General features: G+C 45.2%; 1 protein-coding gene across 5 annotated transcripts in view; it reads left to right on the top strand.

Annotated features, from left to right (window-relative positions):
- Window positions 1-21023, top strand: part of CYP19A1 (cytochrome P450 family 19 subfamily A member 1) — a 108206-nt gene that overhangs the window by 49020 nt on the left and 38163 nt on the right. The window contains exon 1 of one of the 5 annotated variants that reach the window (XM_063596643.1): window positions 6124-14077. The exons of the other annotated variants lie outside the window; for them this stretch is intronic. The gene's annotated coding sequence lies outside the window, so the exon portion shown is untranslated. Of the gene's footprint in view, window positions 1-6123; window positions 14078-21023 lie in introns of those variants that run through there. 5 annotated transcript variants of the gene reach the window in all.

Here is a 21023-nt window from a genome sequence, read left to right as displayed (position 1 = left end):
TGTTTTAAGGAGATTTGAGCAGTGCACCTCCATGGCAACCCCATAAAGTAATAAAAAAAAAAAAAAGAACCAAGTTGGAGAGCTCATCCTCCAATTTACTAATCTTGCTTTTATATTTCAAGACCTACTATAGCTATAGTAATCAAAACAGTTTTGTGTTGGCAAAAAATAAACATATAGATTAATGGAACAGAACAGAAAATCCAGAAATAGACCCATGCATATATTGCCAATTTTTAATAAAAGTACTAAGACAATTCAATTTGAGGGGGAAAAAAGGGCCTTTTCAAAAAATGGTGCTGGATATATCCATAAGAAAGAAAAAATAATAACCCTATTAACCCTTACCTCATACCATATACAAAATTTAACTGAAAATGGATCATAGACCTACATATAAAACCTAAAACTATTACACTTACAGAAGAAAAGAGGAGGTGACCTTGGAGTAGACAAAGGTCTCTCAGAACACAAAAAAAGTAGGAGCCATAAAGACACTTGACAAACTTGATCAAAAATTTAAAACTTAATCCTCAATAGACACAAAGAAAATAAAGCAGAGCACAGACTAAGATAAAGTATTCAAAACACACGTATCAGACAACTCGAATCCAGAATATATATATATTTAAAAAGTCAATAAGACAACCCCATTTTTTTAAATGGGAAAAAAGATTTGGCCAGATGCTTCATAAAAGATATATGAATGGCCAGTAAGTTCATTTGAAAATGCTCAAAATTATTAATAAACAGGAAAATGCAAATTAAGATCGCAATCAGATACCTCTAGAATGGCTAAAATTCAAAGACTGAGAATGTGAAGCAACTGTAACTCTGATATACTGCTGATGGGAATGCAGTGGAACCTCGGAAGATAATTTGGCAGTTTCTTAAAAAGTTAAATATACACCTGCTATACAGCCACTGTTAGATTTTTACTCAAGAGAAGTGAAATATATGTCCACACAAAGACTTGTGCACTGACATCCATCACAGCCTTGCTTGAAACAGCCAAAAAAAAAGGGGGGTGGGGGGAAGGAAACGATGGAAATGCTCCTTAAGAAGTGAATGGGTAAACTGTGGCATAGCTATGCAATTGAGTACTGCTCAGCAATGTTAAGGAACAAACTATTGATATGAACAATAAGAATGAAACTCAAAATCAATATGCTAAGTAAAAGAAGCCAGACGAAAAAGAGTACAGACTGTTTGATTATGACAATAGAATTCCAGAAAGCACGAACTGATCAATAATGACAGGGAGCAAATCAGTGGTTATCAGGGGATGGGTGTGGAGGAAGGATGGGTGACAAGTGGGTGATGGAAATTAAATGCCACCTTGATTTTGTAATGGTTTCACAAGTGCATGTGTATATGTTAGAGCTCATAAAATAGTACACTTTAAATATTTGAGGTTTATTGCATGTTACTTATGCTTTGGCGAAGTCCTTTAAATGGGATGGGGGAGGGTGGGTCTGATGGAAGGAAAGCAACCCCACCTCTACAGTAAAAAGATTTGACACGTGCTCTGGAGGAAACCTAGGGGAAAGTGATATGGTACTTTGCTTTCATATTTATCTACTTAGTATCTGCTTCTTCCCCAGGGTGGGGAGGTGCGAAGGCGGAGCAATGCCTAGTGCCAACCAGTTGTGGCGTTCAGGCTCCTTCCAGTGCTCTCGCCTGCTAAGCTGGGGTGGGCACAGGGAAGACCCTTCCCCGGGGCATGGGGAGCCGGCAGGGCTGGTTTCAATGGCAATCCGCCATAGGGTCCCGCGCTCAGAAGGGGTCCCGCTTGGAATCTAATGAATGCTCTGCAGTCACCATATGAAATTCTTAATCATTTTTTCTTCAAATTCGTGTATTGTAAGTGAAGTGCAATAACACAGTGGATGCTTGAGAGCTTGGACTCTTTGTCTCACCCCGGTCGCGTCTCCTGCGTCTTCCTGGGACAGGTTCTGGGCCCCCATCCGGCGAACACCGCTGCCCTCCGCCCTGGGCAGTGGCCGGCCACGGACGTGGGGGCGGCGCAGACCTCGGCGTACAGCCAAGGGACCTCGCCGCCACGCTGGGTCGCCTGTGATGGTCGGCCTTTGGCCCGCCAGCGTCCCTGTGCTCAAGCCAGCGCAACTTAACTAGCAAATAAACCCTGCCGAGACAGGTGGACAGAAAGACCACGGGAGAAAGGGAAAGGCTTTTTCCTGCTTTTTGAACGCGGGGCCCCGCGTTTTTATTTTGCACTGGGCCGCGCAGATTCTGTGGGCGGCACCGACTGCAGGCAGCTGGCTGGAGACCGCTCGCCGCACCCCCTGCCTCGCCTAGTGCCCGAGCTGCTCCAGCTGTGAATGGGACACAATACGAGGAGCTGGTTTTGCTCCTGAAAGCGTCCAACAAAAATCTGGCTCGATTCGCCCTGCTTGGGAGTGACAGAGACCCAATCTTTGTCATGAAAAGCCGGAAACGGGAGGGCAGCTTTGCTCTCCAGAGCAGGGCATGTGTCTGGGTAGAAGCAGGGAAAGTTCCTGCCCACCTCAGATTTTCTTCTGGATGCAGACTGCCCTGTTCTTTGACTTCCTCTCCAGTGTGGAATAAGGCTGAGGGTCTCAATTTGGTGAAAAAAGTAACCATGACAACAGTCACATCGTGGAGAGCATAGTAAAATGTGTAAACCTCACTGGCAATGCCTTCCCTTCCAGATTGAAAGCTCCTCTAGTCAGACAACGACTCAACGGCACCAAAAGAGCAGAAGGGAAGAGCAGACCAGGGAAGGCTTTCCGTGCCCTGCCCTGGGGCCTTCCACAGATTAGGGGACCTCCGTGATTTGTCAGCTCTTTGCCTCCAGCTTTCTCACACGGTCAGGGGCTGCTTTCGAGAGCTTATACTAAAAAGGCAAGAGCAGAGATGAGCTGTTTTTAGGAAACATGTGCTACAAATGAAGTAAACACATGGAATTTCAAAATAAAAATAAACTTGGAAAGTTCCACTAAAAGGCTTAGGGCCTGATAGAAATTGTGCAGGAATCCTTGACTCCGAGGTTTGAAGAAGGACTGGCAGAAGCTTGTCCACCTTCGTCTAGATGAGGAGGGAGGTGCTTCTCTTCCTGCCACAGGGGAGGCTTCCCACTCAGTCCTCCTTCCATAGGCAGGACGAAGCAATCGCATCTTTAGGGGGCACTGGTTGGAATGAGAGACAGGTGGCCTGGGCTCCAAACTCTGTCACTAATTAGCTGTGGGACCTTGGGTACATAGTTTAACCTCTTAGGATGCTCCAGTGCTTGCCCTGCTCTGTCCGTGGAGATGCAAGTGCCTTGCAAGGAGAGGAATGTGTCATGTACATAATGTGATTTGTAGGCACACATCCTCATGTGTTCATTTCTCTTTGCTCTTCTCCCAGCCTGGCAGAGTAGGGTTGATTGGATCTGGAAGCTTTTTGTGAGGTGAGAGCAAAATCTTTCCTCAGTTGGCTCTGGGCTGCACAGCTGGGGAGACTTTGGGAGAGAACAGAAGCTTCTTTTACGTTTGTGCAAAGGAAGCCAGCCATTTCCCTCAAGGTTGGCGGAAGCTAGATTTGCTATGTTTCTGGAGCTATCACTAGATTTATCCAGACCAGGCATATCCTCTAGCCTGTAGCCTGACTGGCTCAGGGGGCATCCAGGGATCCGAATGAAGCTCAAACAGCTAAAAAGGGCAGGCAGATAACGACCAGAGTATAATAAACTGTGGGGGAACCGTTGGCACTGAGGAGAGCGGAGAGCCCCTGCCCTGTGGAAAGAGGGCAGTCCTTGCTTGGGGACAGCTGGTTGTTGCTACAAGGTAATGTGATTCCTCTAGAGCCAGATCTGATTTTTTTCTTAAAAGAGGCCTGTAATCTGGACTTTAAGATATCCAAAATTTTAAATAAAGACAACGAAAGCAAATGTAAAACTCAGTATAAGCTAAAAGAAGACAGGTGAGCAGGTCGAGTGGGTGAATGATAGGAAACTGCAGTCAGGACTGGGAAATCTGAGAGCAATGCACTTTTGCCTGGGTTCCCACAGAGAGCCCTAACAGGAGCACCCCGCCTCCCTCAGCCTGTCTTCCTCCCTCCGGGCTGAGGAGACTTTCTATCTGTCCCCATCCCTTTTGTTCAAGCCAATATTGTGGCCAATCCTTGCCTAACTTTTACGGGATCTGGATTTTGAAACTCAAAATATTTATTTTTTCCATCTGCTTTCTGCTTCCCTTAGGCAATGAAAAATGCTCAGCTGACTTAATGTGGGGAGGGAGTAAAGGGCAAACAGGTCAACATCTCAGAGGGAAGGGAGGACATGGAACGCTGTCTGACCTGCCCGCAGCCCAGGGGAGGTGGGATCCAGGATGGCAGGCTATACTGGGTGGAGGAATGCCACACACATAGCCTCGGAGGCCCAAACGGGGCAGTGTGCTTGGGAAGTTAGGCCCAGTTTGATAGAGCTGCGTGGAGCGCAGGGCAAGTGGCAGGGGATGAGACTGGAAAAGTGGATGAAATAGGATTTATGTAACATAAGAAAGTGTAATTGGCTCAAATGTCCGATTACTTATGTGTTATTTTTGTAAAGCTGGTGACCCAACCCTACATTGGTTTTGTATAATTTTACATCTGTGCACTTTGAAGTGACATACATTGAAGAACCTTCAGAGTGTCAGAAACCATGACCTGGAAACCACATCTATCCTAATTTGGGGGTGGTCTTGATCTCTATGAAGTATCCAAACTGATACTGATTGGACTCATTTGAGGATATCAAGTAACATCAGACTTCACTGAGAGGTGTGCCACGGCTGTAACCAAGGGACTGCTACTACTTTCTGCCTGCACCCCACCCCAGTTCCTATTCCCTGTTTCCCCAGCTGCATCCAACTCATCTTGTTCCCCGGTGATCCTTCCAACTCTTTCTCTTCACTATATTTGGGCTGGCCCCGGAAGACTCCATTTTTTCCTGCTGCCCTGCGTTTTCAATAATAAATTCTATAATTTCAGTGCTGGGAGCTGGTGTTAGTGTCTTCCAGGCAACTCACTGCTGTCCCTTGACCGTTACTCTTTCCTTCTAAAAGACTGAAATCTCCTGTAAGGTTCACTTCACGCTATCCACCAATTCACCCTGTCTCCCCTACTAACCAAAGGCTTTGGTATCTTTCTTGGGGTCTTACCCTCCCCCCCGACTCCTGCCATCATTCTAAGTAACTGAATGTCTTTGTGGCTGATCCAACCAATGCCCTGACTGCCCAGTTCCATGATGACTGCACCTTCAGTGATGTTATTTGCCCTTGCACCTCAGCACACTCACATGGCCACAGCGGTGAACCTGTCATCATCAGAAACTGTGCCTCCTCTGAAATCTCATTCTCTTGCCACCACCCTCCAGCTCCCTTGCTCAAGTCCCTTCTCTACAGCAGTTCTCCAGCCTCAATGAGATTTCCAAGCCAATGGTCCCTCCACTTTGCCTATGTCCATAAATCTCCTGCTATCTTCATTTTCTTTTGTATCTAGCTCAGAGGCCATGGTTCTTCCTACAGTGTCCTAAAAATACCACTAAATCCTTTGTTGACCTCTCAGTTGTTCCCAGATTTACTCATGCCTGTTGCCTGAACAGATCAGAATTACTGGAGAATGTGACACAACTGGGCATTTTGGCATGGCTCCAACTTCATGCTCTCCAAACTCAGCTGGGACCTCCACACTGCCTAGCAGGTTTACTGTGCTTTTCTAGAAGCTCCCTCCATGTTCACAATCACAATTTCATTTCTTCCTCTCAGAGTTGGAATGCTTGCAACCCCTTTATTCCCAGAGCAGCAGCCTGGGAGGATTGGATGGGTCCATTGGATTTGCTCCTGTCCTCTCCTTTCATCACTGCCTCCATAAAGTACAGTCCCTCCACAGGTGCCTGGATCTCATGCCTTCCTCCCTGGTCAGGGCTCTTGTTCTGTCAGCTATACCCTCTCTTTTCCAAATCTTTGACCTCTTCCTCACTACTGGATTTTTCCCTTCAGCACTCAAATATATGCAAGAATCCACCCTCACAAACAAAGCCAAGCAAGTGAAAACTTCCCTAACTCCACACCTCTGTCAAGTTATCACCCATTCTGTCTATTCTCCTTTTACAGCCACGCTTTTTGACCATTATGCATAGGCACTGCCTCTACTTTATCTCCTCCTCTCCTTTCCATTCTGGCTTCCTGCTTCACCACATTGCAGAAACTGCTCTTGTCGTGGTCACCAGTTTATCCAATGTCAATGTTCTGCCTGCATCTGACTTGACCACTCAGCAGCCCTTTATACAGTTAACCATATCTTCCTTCTTGAAACACTCTCTCTTCTGCTTCAGTGATAAAATAGGGGTTTTTTGTTTGTTTTATTTACACCTTATGACAGTTCTTTCTGAGGATTTTTTTTTGTCTGTTCCTTTTCCTACCAAATTCTAAATTCTTGAGTTCTTTGGGAGTTCATATCACAACATATTCTGCCTTGCAATTTCAGCTTCTCTCAAGACCTTAAATACCATCTCTACAGTGGCCAAATTTAGGTCCCTGGTTTAATCTTTCTTGAAATCTTAACTTTTCCATTACAGAACTGAAATTAAGTACTTATTTGGGTGATTATCTATATTTTGCTTGTCTCCCCTCCTAGACTATAGGCTCCAGGAGTGCAAGCAATGTCTTTTTTTATTCACCACTTCCATAATCCATTGAGTCAGCTTCAATGTCAATTCCTACCCAATGGGTTCATGCTCTGTCTGCCAAAGGCCAAAGCAAGTATCATGAAATTTTCTAAGAGCTAGGACATGTCACTGCAGCCTTTTCTCCAAATTTAAGTGTGCAACTATATTTTCTTTATTGCAGAACAGGAAGTCAAGTAGTTTCTTTTGCCAGAAATGGGGAAATCTTATATTAATAACCCTAGCACTGGGGGAGTGAGAAGGCCTCAAGTCTGTGAGTCCAGGCATGACATGGCAAACTCTATAGATTTTGGAAGACTAACTGTCAGCAGTAAGGAAGAAAAATTGGTAGGAGGAGAGAATAGGGGCAGGGTTATTTGTTGTGATTCTGTTTCAAGAGAGGGCTGATGAAAGCCTTTGCTCATGGAAAGCCTTGAGAATAGAGAGTGCTGAGACCACCTCAGCTGGGGAAACCCTAACCCAGTGCGCTAGAGGAATTAAAGACACACACACAGAAATATAGCATGTGGAATGGGAAATCAGGGGTCTCACAGCCTTCAGAGCTGAGAGCCCTGAACAGAGATTTACTCACATATTTATTGACAGCAAGCCAGTGATAAGTATTGTTTCTATAGAATATAGATTTACTAAAAGTATTCCTTACAGAAACAAAGGGATGGGCTCTGGCTAGTTATCTGCAGCAGGAACATGTCCTTAAGGCACAGATTGCTCATGCTATTCTTTGTGGCTTAGGAACGCCTTTAAGTGGTTTTCTGCCCTGGGTGGGCCAGGTGTTCCTTGCCCTCATTTCAGTAAACCCACAACCTTCAGCATGGGCATTATGGCCATGACCAACATGTCACAATGCTGCAGAGATTTTGTTTATGGCCAGTTTTGGGGCCAGTTTATGGCCAGATTTGGGGGCCTGTTCCCAACAGAGAGGAAAGGGGAAAGGAGGGACTTTCAGAGATGAAATAACAATTGATTGGGGGAGAGATGGTGGGCAGTGAGAAGTGGCCCAGAACCTGAAGACTCTACTGCTTCACCCATCGTCCTCTCCAATGGGCCCTCACTTGCATGCTATTCTTACTCCCTGGGAGGACCTGCCCCACACTTCTCTCCTTGGAATTCTATTCCTCCACCATGACCTCTCTGAAACTCTCCTTGACTACCCTGCGAAAGTAACTCTTTCTGTCCTCTTTACCCCCACAGCACTTGTCAAGTGGTCAGTTTTATTTCCAGTTGTATGCAACACGAGTGCTTGTGCAGTTAGCTATATCAAGGCATTGTGCCATCTGTAATGAAATGGCTAAAAAACCCATACATTTGAAGAAACACACTTGCTTTCTTTATTTCCTTGACTTGCAGTTAGTATTAACTGACCAAAAGCATTATCTTCCTCTTTTTGCTTTTTTATGAAGTTTTGGTAGGTCGTGTTAATAATACCCATTACTCATTTCTCTGATAAGATTATAGAACTCCAAGGTCTTGGATGACATTGGCCTGCTCCTTCTGTTACGGGTGGGTCTTTGTTCTTAGAGCTCCCAAGATGGTGGTTGGCCACTCCCAAGATGGTCGTGGGCCACTCCCAAGATGGTCGTGGGCCACTCCCAAGATGGTGGCAAGCCTTTTGTTCTCTGACCTGGGGTTCTTGGCCTCACAGATTCCAAGGAATGGAACCTTGGGCCATGCGGTGAGTGTTATAGCTCTATTAGAAGCCGTGGGTCATGGAAGAGAACCGTGGAACCCAGCAACTAGTGTTCAGCTCGATTAGGCTGAACCTGAGCACTTAGCCATGCAGGAACAATGGCGAGCCTCTAGCCCGATCGGGAGTGGCGATGGGCACCTCGCTGGATCAGAAGGTCAGTGGACACCCTGCTGGATCCGGAGAGGTGGGAGTCAATGGTGGGTCTGTGATGGTGGCATTCAGCAGTGGTGGACTGTGAATGAAAGCTCAGCTCGAGCCAGAACAAACACGGACCAGAAGAGTGTGCAGTTGCAAGATTTAATAGAGTGAAAACAGGGCTCCCATACAAGGAGAGAGGACCCAAACAGGGTTGCCCACACCTGGCTCGAATGCCTGGGGTTTATAGCCTGATCATTGTCCCTCCCTCTGTGCTCTCAGGCAATATATGATTTGACTATTTCTTTACCTCCTGCTTTTAGCCCAATTTGTATTTTAGTGAGCCCTCTTTACTACCTGATTGGCCGGGTGTGAGCTGAGTTACAAGCCCTGTGTTTAAAGGTAGGTGCGGTCACCTTCCCCAGCTAGGCTTAGGAATTCTTAGTCGGCCTAGGAAATCCATCTAGTTCTGTCTCTCACTTCCTTTGATTTTGAAGTAAACAATCTCTTAACTTTGGGATAGCCTGAGACACCACCTCTGACTTCTAAATGACTCAATATCCTGAAAACCCGTGGTAATCTCAGTCCGTCTCAGCTGGTTCCAATTAACCTCTTTCCAAGCTATCTGTGTGGGCCTGCTTTAGCCTTTTAAAAGGAACCAGACGTTTTTAGTCACAATGGATGCATATGATAGCATGGTTTACCTCAGACATGCTGTGGGTTAGCTTCTACAGGCTTTCTTATATTTAATGCTTTCCCCTGACTTCACATTTAATGCTTTTCCAAAAATTTCCCAACATCACTAAGGCTTCAGCAGCCCTTCAGGACCAGTATTTCTGGGAAAACACTCAAAATACATCTGAATCTGTGTCGTATATCATCACCTAGAGCATGCCACCATCTAGTTTCAGCAAAATCCTAGTGATTCCACCAGACAAGAAAGATTGCCTCACTGGGAGACAGTTGCTGATTCCTGTTGCCCTTCACTGTTCTACTTTGATAATTGGCATATGCCTTTCCTGCGGCATTTTATCACATAAAGCTTTGCTGTTTTTATCTGTGTTCGTGTCTTTCTCTCTAGATGTATCATTAAAGGCAAAAACAATATTCATTTAGTGTTCTTCTTACCTGTCCTTCTCTCCCCAATACTGGAATCCTAACACCATGCATTGCACTTTTTTGGTGTTCAGGGTTCTAGGAAAGCTGGTAAATGGATGAATCATAAATGTAATTTGGGGCAATTTTTTCACAAAATGTGTCACCTATCTTTGTCTTTTCTCTGCCCACTCATACTGGCTTTCTGTGGCTTCTCCCCATCTGTCTAGCATTTCTCTCTACCTCTGAAGAATATCAGTCTGGTGCAGCCCTAGCACCTTCTTTGGACTCATTGTTAAAGATGTTGAGGAAGGCTAGCTCCAAGGTTTACCGTTTGCATTTAGAGAACTGTCTTACCATGCCTGGTTTCTTCAGCCCTGATAAGACTATGCCATCTTCACCCTCCCTTCCCCTGACCCTTCCTTAGCCACCTCATCCAACCTATGGCAACTCAACAAGAAAAGCTTACAAAGTCTTCCTTGGCAAAAGAGCTGGTTGACTTGGAGCCAAAGGAAGCTAGGTGCAGTGTCTGATTCACTCCCCCAAATCCCCCTTGAAACTGGAGAATCGAAAACAATCTGGTTTCTCTCTGGGTTCTTTCATTATACCATGTTTTCTTGCATATAGACAGAATAATGTGGTTGTTACAATTATTTATAAATGTAGTGTATGCCAGGAACTGATCACTGTGTGTAACGGATACACCATTATTTTTCAAGGAAAAAAAATATTTTGGGCTTTGATGATTACTAGACAGATGTCCTTGGTGATAATAATCACAGTAAGTCGCAACTCTACCCAGTACTTCACAATTCTCTCAGTGCTTTCCTACTTGTTGTCTCCTGTAATGACGTATCATATCCTGAATGGCGGGAGGGCAAGGATCATTAGTCTCATTTTACACATGCTCATTCTGGGACTGGGAGAGAGATTTCCTGATTTGCCTAAACTGCCACAGTTTGTCAATGATGGTGGAGGGATGGGGGCAACACTGAACCTCCAGCTTCCTAAGACTTTCCCACTTTCTCAAGCTTTTGTCGAATGTGTCATGAGTGGCATTCACTTTGGTCAACTTTGGTTCCTTGGATATTTAGTCATCCACTTATGCTGGCTCCCCATTTTTTTGGATTTAAACTCTTCAAATTAAATAAATCAGATTTACATTTTAAAAGAAAAGTCTTCTCTAAAAGACTCCTTCATTTTTGTAAATCTTTGTAATAATTTCAACAGACCTTACCTTAGAATTTCAGGCAATAAGTACATATCGTACACCTCTGTTAGTTCTTCCAGAGACTGGCGCAGGGGTTGGAGATGGGAGGGAATAGATGGGGGAAGGAATGTGGAGCAGGGGGCCTAGACTCCAGTCCAAGCTCTGCTGAAGGAGGGCCTTTTCCAAAGTGGATCCTCCTGAAGGCAGAGGCTCTTCTAGAACACATAAATGTGCAGCATTGGCTAGTAGGAGTCCTGCTGAAACGAGGCTGAGGCACATACAGGATAGTTTATAGGAGAGTCAAGTCGCATGCATTAAAATTAAACAAGCACTTGGGCTTTGTTGGAATAAAGATATGCTAGAAATGTCACCAAGGATATATACCAAATGCCAAATGTAGTCATATACAATGAAGGAGAGCAATGGTAGGAGAGGTGTCGGCAGGCTGGAGAGAACGACAAGCGCTGTGGGCTAGGAACTGTGATTTGGAAGTGTGCAACCCAAACTAAAAGGAGAGAAAATGGTTACAGCCACTGGCAGCATCCCAGAGTCCTACCTACTGCCTCCGGTCCTTTGCAAGTAGGTAGGGTATAAATATAATGTTATCTGCCCAGCACAAAGGAGAGGGGAGAAAAGAAAGCAAGAGGCAGTCAAAGGGACAGAGCCTAGTTCTGAGTCCTGTTTTACCACTCAATCCCTGGATGACCTTGAGCAAGTTGCTTCTATTCTGGACTTCATTGGTAACAGCTAACTCACAGAGTCAATACGAGGATTAAATAAGACTATTGGCTAAAAGGTGCTTAGAATAGTGCCTAGCACAGAGTAAGCACTTAATAAGTGTTAGCTGTTATTGTGATAATACATGCATAGAAGTATATGCATGCATGTACATTTACCAGTATGTACACATTTGCACACACAAAATGCCCATTGTGATCTGCAAGTAGCACTAGGATCCAAAAATTAAAAGTTATTATATTTCACAGGCCACCTTGAAAAGTTAGGGGAAAAAAAAAACTTGACCTTCATGTGTTGTTTCTGTTTTTAAGTGGCTCAGCGCTTTGAAATAACATTTGGAGGAAAGCATTGCAATGGAAGCAGCGCTGTGTGGGATTGATCCTGGAGACCCGGGCTCAGGCGCTGGAGCACAATGTCCAGGAAGCCAAGGCCTGTTTGGATTCCTTACGCCATGACATGGAGGCAAAGCTCCTCTTGGCTGCCAACCCAAGAGCCCACAGTCCTGTGAACTTCACCCTTCCTAGGGCTGTTTGTGGTCTGGGCCCTCGAGGCTGTGGGAGACCAGTTTGATTGCTAAGGGAAAATCCCAGAATGGCTCTTCTTGTCCTTACCGAATCACTACCCTTCACCTTCCTGTGTCCTGCCCCAGCCTGGAGGGCCTACCTAGGCCTGCTATTACTTCCAACCCAGAAGTGTAGCGAATTGGGGCCATGACCACAAGGTTTACACTTGGTTACTTGGTGGAATATGAACTCTTGGGCAAGTTACCTAATATTGCCAAGCCACATCTGTAAAGTGGATATGAGAACAGAATCTACTTCATGGGTCTGATTGTGAGGTTTAGATGTAATAAGGTGAAGTTTGGCACTCAATAAAAGGTAGCTGTGCTCATTCTTACTAGCAGCAACGAGGGCAGTATTGATGCTGCAGGCAGAGAGAAAGGGGGAGGCTGCTGCCTAAAGCACCCTTGCCACTCACATGTAATTAGGTGACCATACAATTTATTATCCAAAAGGAGACACTTAAGATTGGAGGGGGTGCAATTAATAATGGTGCCAGGACAACAGGCATAAATTGGGACAGTCTTAGGCAGACTTGCCCATGATTCCTTACCCGCTGCCCACCCATCATCTGACTATACCTCTTTCTTCAAAGCATAGATCTCAGTGGGATATTTTTCTTCTTCCTGATCGCTTTGTTTTTTGAAGGGTATGATCGCTTTGTTTTTGAAGGATATGATCCTGCCATTAACATTAGCTATCACTTACTGAGGAGCAAACATGTGTTTGCCTTTGTGTTAGGTGTTTTATGGAAATGAGCTCTAAAATCCTTGCAGCAACCTTGGGAGGCAGGTGCTACTTCCATTACCCGGTTATAGAATGTGAGGCTTAGGGAGGTTAAGTCACTTGCCCAGCCAAGGTTACAGGTCTATTAAATGGTATATTTGGTATTTACCACTTGCCATTTTAACAGCATTTTATTGGCCTTTGCGGATCAGAATGTTTAGCGGTGACCCCAGAATGACTTGTGCAGGACCCCCATTCCCACCTCTCCCCTGCTACACTCATGGGGTAGGTGTCAGGGTGTATATCTTCCTGTCGTACATCCACCAATTCCCCAATTCTCAGGTCATAGCAGTGGGCTGAATAACCATTGGCTGCCCTCAGATTTCTGCAGAAATGGAAGCTTCTTAAATATAGGCTGTTAAACCTGGTTTGAGTTTCTTTGTAAAAGGAATCTTGTATAGTTTCCATAAGACCTAAAGATTGTACAGCTAAGCCTGCTGAAGAATTTGTCCTTATTTTTTCCATTTCAGATATTCCCAAGGTTAGGTAGAGGGGGTGGTGTTGAAGAGCAGGATCTCTAGAGCCAATGCTGTTTATTAATAAGCTGTACAGACACGCTTCTTCCAGGAATGTGCACTTCTGATTCTGCTGTGGTGATAAAGATACTCTGCCTTGCCCATTAAGCATTTGTTGGTGGAAAACATTACCTTTAAATAAATGTCTGGTTCTATGTGAGCAAAGCTAGGGCTCCCATAAAATTGGGCAATGATACTCTGAATTCAGCTGAACTGTTTGGGCAACTTTGTCACTTCTGGGGCCATCATTTTCAGGATAGTTCCCACAGTGTGAGAAAATGACTGCTTCCTATAGTACTGTCAAGAGTGTGAAAAGAGAGCTCTTTAGCAAACACATTATTTATCCATCCTTAAAAAGCTTGTCACCTCCATGGTGCTTGTTCAGAAGTAATCTCATTACTTAAATCATATCCTAGCATGTGGAAAAGCTCCCTGAGTTCCCCACCTGCCCCACCTGCTGATTTCTCAGGACCGCTGATAACAGCTTTCATGTGGAAATTGGGATTAATATCAAGCAAGCCATGGATTTTGTCTCCACTGAACTTGGGCATCATGGACAGTTTCCATTCCAGGAGTTAAGGGCTTCCTGACTTTCAACAGTGGTGCTGATCCCAGTTCTTAAGAGTGGAACATCAGAGAGCCTCCCCTCCTCAGCCACTTGTAAGCATAACAAACTGAAAATGTAATCTGCTTTCAAATATTCTGTTGAGTAAAGATTCCTTTTAATTACTTTAACTGGGTTTTTGTAGAGACAAGGGACCGTTCTCTGTTTCCCATGTCATAAATGACTTTAATGAGAAATGGTGAAAACATCAATTAGGGCAAGCCCACCTGCACTGGGGCTACCCTCCCTTCAACTCCCCATACCCTGTTGGGTAGAAACCATGTGGGAATTTACTGATCAGCTGTTCCAGAGACCCTTAGAACAAATAGCGTTTGCCCCCAATTACTGAATAATGCCTACATAATTTGGAAAGAGGGAGATTTCCTACTTTGGGTAAGAACATTGCCTCCCTCACCATCAGGGCCTTTGAACACACTGTTCCCTCTCCCTGGAATAAGTCACCCCTTGGCCATTTCTTCTCCTGGCAAACACTCACTCACCCTTAAGACTCAGCTTAAGGGAGCCCATGACCCTGTTTGAGGTTCTGGAGGGTTTTCTGTTACATCCTCCCATAGGACCCCACAGCTCCCTTCGATCCATCTCATCTCATTTTTCCTGTTAGCCAACTAACAGGAAATTTCAGCCACGAATGAGCACATATTAAGTAATCACTGTGCATTTGAGGAATGCCAACACCTTGAAAGGAAGCCGCAAGTTGTAAACAGAGTTTATACCTGAGGAGACTTATTGATCATTCAAAACATTCAATATATTCAAGTATATATTGAATTGTTAGCATCAGAGACACAAACAGATATTGCATCCATAAAAACATAAACAGATAGTGGACATTAATATTTTAGTTTTTGAAATAAAAATGTGAATGGACGACCTGAAAGGACAAACAGATGACAAACTGGATTGAGAGAGTCAATCAAGGAATTATCCCAGAATGTAGCACAAAGAGAAAAGAGATGAAAAATATGAGAAACCAGGCAAGAAATATGAAGGATGGATCCATGAGACTGAATGTTTGTCTAATTGGTATTCTAAGAAGCAAAAATGGCAAAAATGGAGGGGGATGGGGCCACAGTCAAATATTAAGGAAGAACTGAAGACTGCTTGAAGTCTCAGAAGTAAAAAGTCACATACAGATATCTCACTGGGGCCAATCCTTCAATCAATCACTGAAGATAGACTTAATTTGGGAAGCAGTCAAAGGTCATTTGCAACCAAGTGTGGTAGAAAAGATGGATAATCAAACCTAGTTCTTGTCGACTATGAGACCTAAGTTAAATTAGATGAAAAATTTTAAAATTATTTGCAAGGCTCATAATAGACTTCTGAAGATGCCTGGCCTCTGCTATCAGCACCCACAGGCAGTTTAGCTAGTTGAGTTTGCTCTGTTTTTCTCAAAACCTCCTTTACTTTCCTTGTATCACTGAATGGGAGGTAATGAACAAATTAGAAACCGGGGTCGACTAAGAGAGCACTGCCTCTCCTGTATTGTCCCTCATCAACTGCCTTTCTACTTATATTTCCACAATAGATATTATTGCTTCCTAACACAAATCTAGCCTCTTCATTTTTGTTATCCCCCAACTGCTTTATGCACTCCTACCTCCAGCATTGCAAATACCTCTCCTCTACTTGCCATCAAAATGTCAACCACATTTCAAGGCCCAGAACAAGTCCCATCATTCACGTGAAGCCTCCTTTCATCTGTATGCTAATATCTCTTTGTACTTGTCAACAGTACCAAACTTCTTAGTTTTCTCTCCCAATAGTAGACTGCAGGCTTCCCTAGAGCTGAGAGTGTGCCAAACATTTTCTTAATGATAATTAGGAACTTCTCCAGGTACATGTTACAATGAAAATATCCCAGGAGGGAGAACAAGTTGAAGGATTAGCCCCTGGATATGAATTATTTTGATGAGGTAATATCCTCTGACTGGGCAGAGGATAGTAGGTGGATAGAAAATGTGGGGAAATGACACATAAAAGGAAGTGTGGGTGGGAAGGGGCACTGGAGGCAAATGTTGAGAATCCCACAAGTGTGTTCAGTGACCTCATGGCTCTCACATGATCCCCTAATATAGCTGTGACAAGAGGGATGTATTGGGAGCTACACGACTACCCCACTCCCCAACCTGCTCCATGTTCTCAAGACAGATATAGTAACCTTTTCAAAGGCATACAGCTCTTTAGGGACCCCTGAGGGCACAACTCCAGTCCAAACTGTTCCTTCCAGCTACCCCAGGGACTGTCCATTATTATTTCTGCTCTTGCTGGAGACTGAATCATAATAAGTTTATCGAGGTTTTGCTATATGCTAGACACCTGATAAGGCCCTAACAGGCTTTATCTCATTTCTTCCTCCTAGTAACCACATCAAGAAATACCACTATTTCCCCTATTTTTTTCTAATGAAGAAACTAAGGTAGAGATCTAGCAGTGGACATAGTGATAGAGGGTCCCCCTGGACACAGGAATGTGAATGGTGTGGGGAGGAATGCGGAAGCAGCTTTGAGTTTCCCCAGCCAATTCGTTTCTCATTCTCTCTACCTGCAATGCCCTTCCTCAGCTTGGTATCTTGCAGAGTAATGCTTTTCTTTCAAGACCTGCTCATAAAGCCATACGTGACCTTCCTAGGGTAGTCACTTTCTCCTCTCTTTTCACAGCTGTTTATGCCTCTGGTTGGACACTTGTGCAATCTGTCTTCCCCAGATTAACTCCGTAAGAGCAACAACCTCATTTCCCCATATTCCTACAGCCCAGAGCCTAAAACAGTGGCTAGGATATTGTAGATTTACTCAGTGTTGGAGGTGAAGACAGTGGCCTCCACAGGCGCACACTCCGTGTGCCCTCCATGCACTGGAACCCTCCTTGGCAGAACCCTGGAGATTCCATGAGCCTTGATGCCCTCTTCAGGGCCACAGTGTGAGTCTGTCAGTCTGAGGGCCCACAGATGGGATATCAGGGTACCAGTTGTGCCCCTCACTTTCCCCTTAAACGTTTCTCACTGACTCTGTGGACCGAAAAAATGTAACACCCCATTATCAACTGTAATTTGGGGTCTAGTTAAAATGAAAAATCTTCAAGAGAAATTGTATTCACTTATAACCTGGAAACAACTTTCTATCAGTCAATGAAGGTGGTTTTAATCAGGAAAGAGCCTCTGGGACATTGGACACCTGAGGCAGAAGGTTGAGAAAGGAACTGGGCCCAGGAGTTGTTCATTTGAGGTCTTTGGATTGGGCTTTAGGGGGTCTGGGATCCCAGAATTGTACTGAAACTTTGCATGTTGATTCCCGAGTGTGTTTCTCCAGAGCAAGATTCCACCACGTTCACTGGATCCTTAGAATGGGTCTGGGACTCTAAAAGAAATGAGAAGAGCTAGAGAAGTTGGCCAAAGTGGGCCACATGCACCCCAGCCTCCCTGACGTCTCAGTGTATCTCTGCATACCTGGGCCTACAGGCACCACTGGCTGGCCTAAGACAACGTGGAAGAAAAGAACCAAGGAAGGCGGCAGGGCAAAGGCACAGGGAAGGGCTGGGGAGGGGCAGCTAAGACAAAGGGTAAGAATGCTGGGCAGCAGATACAGAGATACAGAGATAAGAGGGGCCCTGTGGCTCAACCCCCTCATTTTATAGATAAGGAAATGGACGTCCAGAGAGGCTAGGTGGCCCCAGCACTCTGGGGTCAGCTAGGGGCTTCCTTGCCAGAGTGTCCCTGCTCTAGGACATCTCTATGGCCTCACAGTCTGTTCATTAAACAACAGATAAGCTCTCAAGGAAAGGCCAGCAGTGCTGCTGCTATCTGACTGTTTGGGTGGTAGCTATGGGCCACTGAGTTGCTGGGACTTGGCATTTGGAATCACTGCTAAGATGTGCAGAAGGCAAACATCCCTCTGAGGATATGTGAATGTACCATTCTTTGATGACCCCAGGCCTAAAAGGCTTAAGAGGCTAACCATTGGTTCACTTCACTTCACAAACATTTACTGAGCACTTACTGGGTGTGAAGCACTTGTGGTAGCCCCCGGGAGCTAGATAGAAAAGCGAGGTGTGAGTCCTTGCTCTGGAGGAACTTATGTTGTGGAAATATTGACAGACATTCCCTGTTTCTGCCGTTACAAGAACTTATCATATCCAGGTAGATGCGCAGAAGGAAGCAAGGCCACTTGGGACCGCAGTGTGACAAATCTTGGATGCCAAGACTCAGGCATGACTCTGGATCTCACCACAGAAAGAGGTTCAGGGGGCCTCTCTGGCTGGCGGCACCTGGGCTGCCCTAAGGATTGTGTATCCACTTGGGGACCTTCCGTCTTTGCTACCAGAGGCAAGGAATCCCACAACTCCATGTGCCACAGAGACCTTAAAGCCGGAGGAACGACAAACACCACCACTGGCACTTGGCTCCGGAGGCTTCCCTTTCGCCCTCACCTCAGGGTCCTGAGGCAGTTTCAGTGCTCCCCCTCAGCCCGGGCGTGGCAGGCCTGGGAAGTGAACAGGTCTCTGAGACTCGTACTCAGCTCATCTGGCCCCAAAGCCTGTTCTTGTGATGTGGTCTCTGGGTCTTGTACTCAGCTCATCTGACCCTAAAGCCTGCTCTTGTGCTGTTGTCACTTCTGCCTTTTCCTTCCTCAGGTTAAAAGCCCAATTTTGGCTGGAAAATTCCACTACCTTATCTACTCTGGGGCCAGGTAACCTGTTAGGTCTTACAAAATTGAATTGAAAAGTGAAGTCATGGGAAACCTCTTAGAAAAATGACTGCTGTTCCTGGAACAATCCCCAACTGGCCCTTTCTGCCTCCTCCATAAGGCGAGGTCAGACTCCTCGTGAGAAAAACTATGGTTTGGGTGTCAGGCAACCCCAATGCAATAGGATCTGGGGGATCAACCCCAATTCAATAGGCTCCCCAAATATTGCCCCCACTTTGTCTCATGGCCTGAAATGCCTTAGATAATCAAGAAGTCTTTTAAAACAGTCATTTCTCACTGTGTTTCAAAAAAACTTCTCTGGGAGACTCTATCAGATGCAGCCCACTGGGAAGACAATAGATTAGGTATCTGAGGAACCAGAAGCACCATCAGACAGGCAAATAGGCTAGCTGAGATAAGGGCACTCTTGGACTACTATTGCTTTTGACTGCCAATGTTCCCAAGTCCCAGGCTTGCTGGTAGTCAGCCAATAAGTCATTGTGAAGAAAGGAGTGATTCTACAAACCCACATGGAGCACCTCCTGGGGAGGTGTTGTGCTAGAAGTCACGGAACCTCAGAGGTGAGTGAGAAAGCCACGGTCCTGCCTGATGGATGCCCAAGAGCCTTGGGTCTGCACACACATGTGAAATGTGGGTTTTAGCAGCAGGTACCCTTCATACACCGTCAATAGTCTTCCCTATGTGGGTAAAACCCTAGGGGCTGAGGTCTCCCATTGGTGCCTTCAGGGCTTTTTGCTCATTCCACACAAATGGTCAGTCAGAGACCACAGCAGGGATGGGAACTATAGGGTGGACAAGGCATTTGCCCTGAAGGTAGTCCACACCATGTGTATCTAGCTGCATTTTTCCTGTTGGTTCCTATTGTCTTGCTCCTGCTCCAGAAGAAGAATGTCCCAGGGAATCACTGGAAGCTTGCTAGGAAGAATAACTGGAACCTCAAGTGTCATGACCCCAGTGCCAGGGGATGGAAATCATATCACTGAATGTGCACTTGGGTGAACCTTCCCTGCTTTTAAGTAACTATTGACAAGTGACCTTCCCTGGATCTCATGTAAGTGGTTCATTTTTAAAGGAAGAGAACTGTATTATTAGAAGATCACAGCATTTCTTTCCAGTCCTGATACTCTGTGTCTCCTTGATGTAGAAGTTCATGGGCAGCTCTACATGTCTTCCTAGAGAACTGTGATTCTCATAAGATGTCCTAGCTAGCAGCACCTTCAGTTTGCTTGTCTTACTGCCTCCCGTGTCTAGAAAGAAAACTGAATGTCTGAATGTAGTACCCTGCTCAGACAAGCTTCCTAATAAATGTTTATTTAATGAAACCCTCCAAGGCTCTGATTTATATAGTGCCTTGGCAGTCAAAAGCAGTAGTAGTCCAAGACCCATGTCGGAGAGAAAAAGAGGAGGAGTATTTATACCAGGTAAGAGATGGCTCAGGCAAGGAGAAGAAGAAGCAGGCTTGTCTTGGGAAACAAGTGGGGCAGAACTGGATGAGCAGGGAAACATGGAGGAGGAAGAACTCAGCAGGTAAGATGTTGTGGTAAAGCAGGAGTCAGACTTTGAGTGGAGAGAACCAAGAAATAAGGCTGGGTCAAGATGAATTTGGGGTCGGACATGGTGGCTCACACCTGTAATCCCAGCTCTTTGGGAGGCCATGGCAGGTGAATCACCTGAGGTCAGGAGTTCGAGACCAGCTTGGCCAACATGATGATAACTCTGTCTCTACTAAAAATACAAAAATTAGACGGGCATGGTAGTGGGTGCCTGTAATCCCAGCTACTCGGGAGGCCGAGGCAGGAGAATGGTTTGAACCTGGGAGGCGGAGGTTGCAGTGAGTCAAGATCGCATCACTGCACTCCAGCACTCCAGCCTGGGTGACAGAGCAAGACTCTGTCTAAAAAAAAAAAAAAAAAAAAAAGATGAATTTGAAAGTCTTGCAGACAACTGGAAGCAAAGAAGGGTTTTTACCAGAGGATTGACGTGATGTAAGCTGAGTCAAAAAGCAAATCTGGCAGCAATGTGCAGAACAGAGTGAAAGAGAAGCTCTGAGAAGGAGGGTCTTGGAGAGTTTACAATGGGGAATAAAAGCCGGACAAAGGTGGAGACAGTGCAAACTCAGGCAACAGGTTTGTAACAAGCACGTATGAAGGCCCGGACACTGTTCTAGAAGTGGAATACAGTTCTGAAAGAGAGAGACACAGATCCCTGTCCTTTGGGAATTCACCTTCTAGAAGGAGAGGAAACAGATGGAAGAATTTGACTTTTCAAGAATTAATGC

Source organism: Pan paniscus, chromosome 16, assembly GCF_029289425.2.
Source record: "Pan paniscus chromosome 16, NHGRI_mPanPan1-v2.0_pri, whole genome shotgun sequence".
Taxonomy (NCBI): Eukaryota; Metazoa; Chordata; class Mammalia; order Primates; family Hominidae; genus Pan; species Pan paniscus.
The sequence above is the reverse complement of the archived record's forward strand: the minus strand, read 5'-3'. Positions and strand labels throughout refer to the sequence as shown.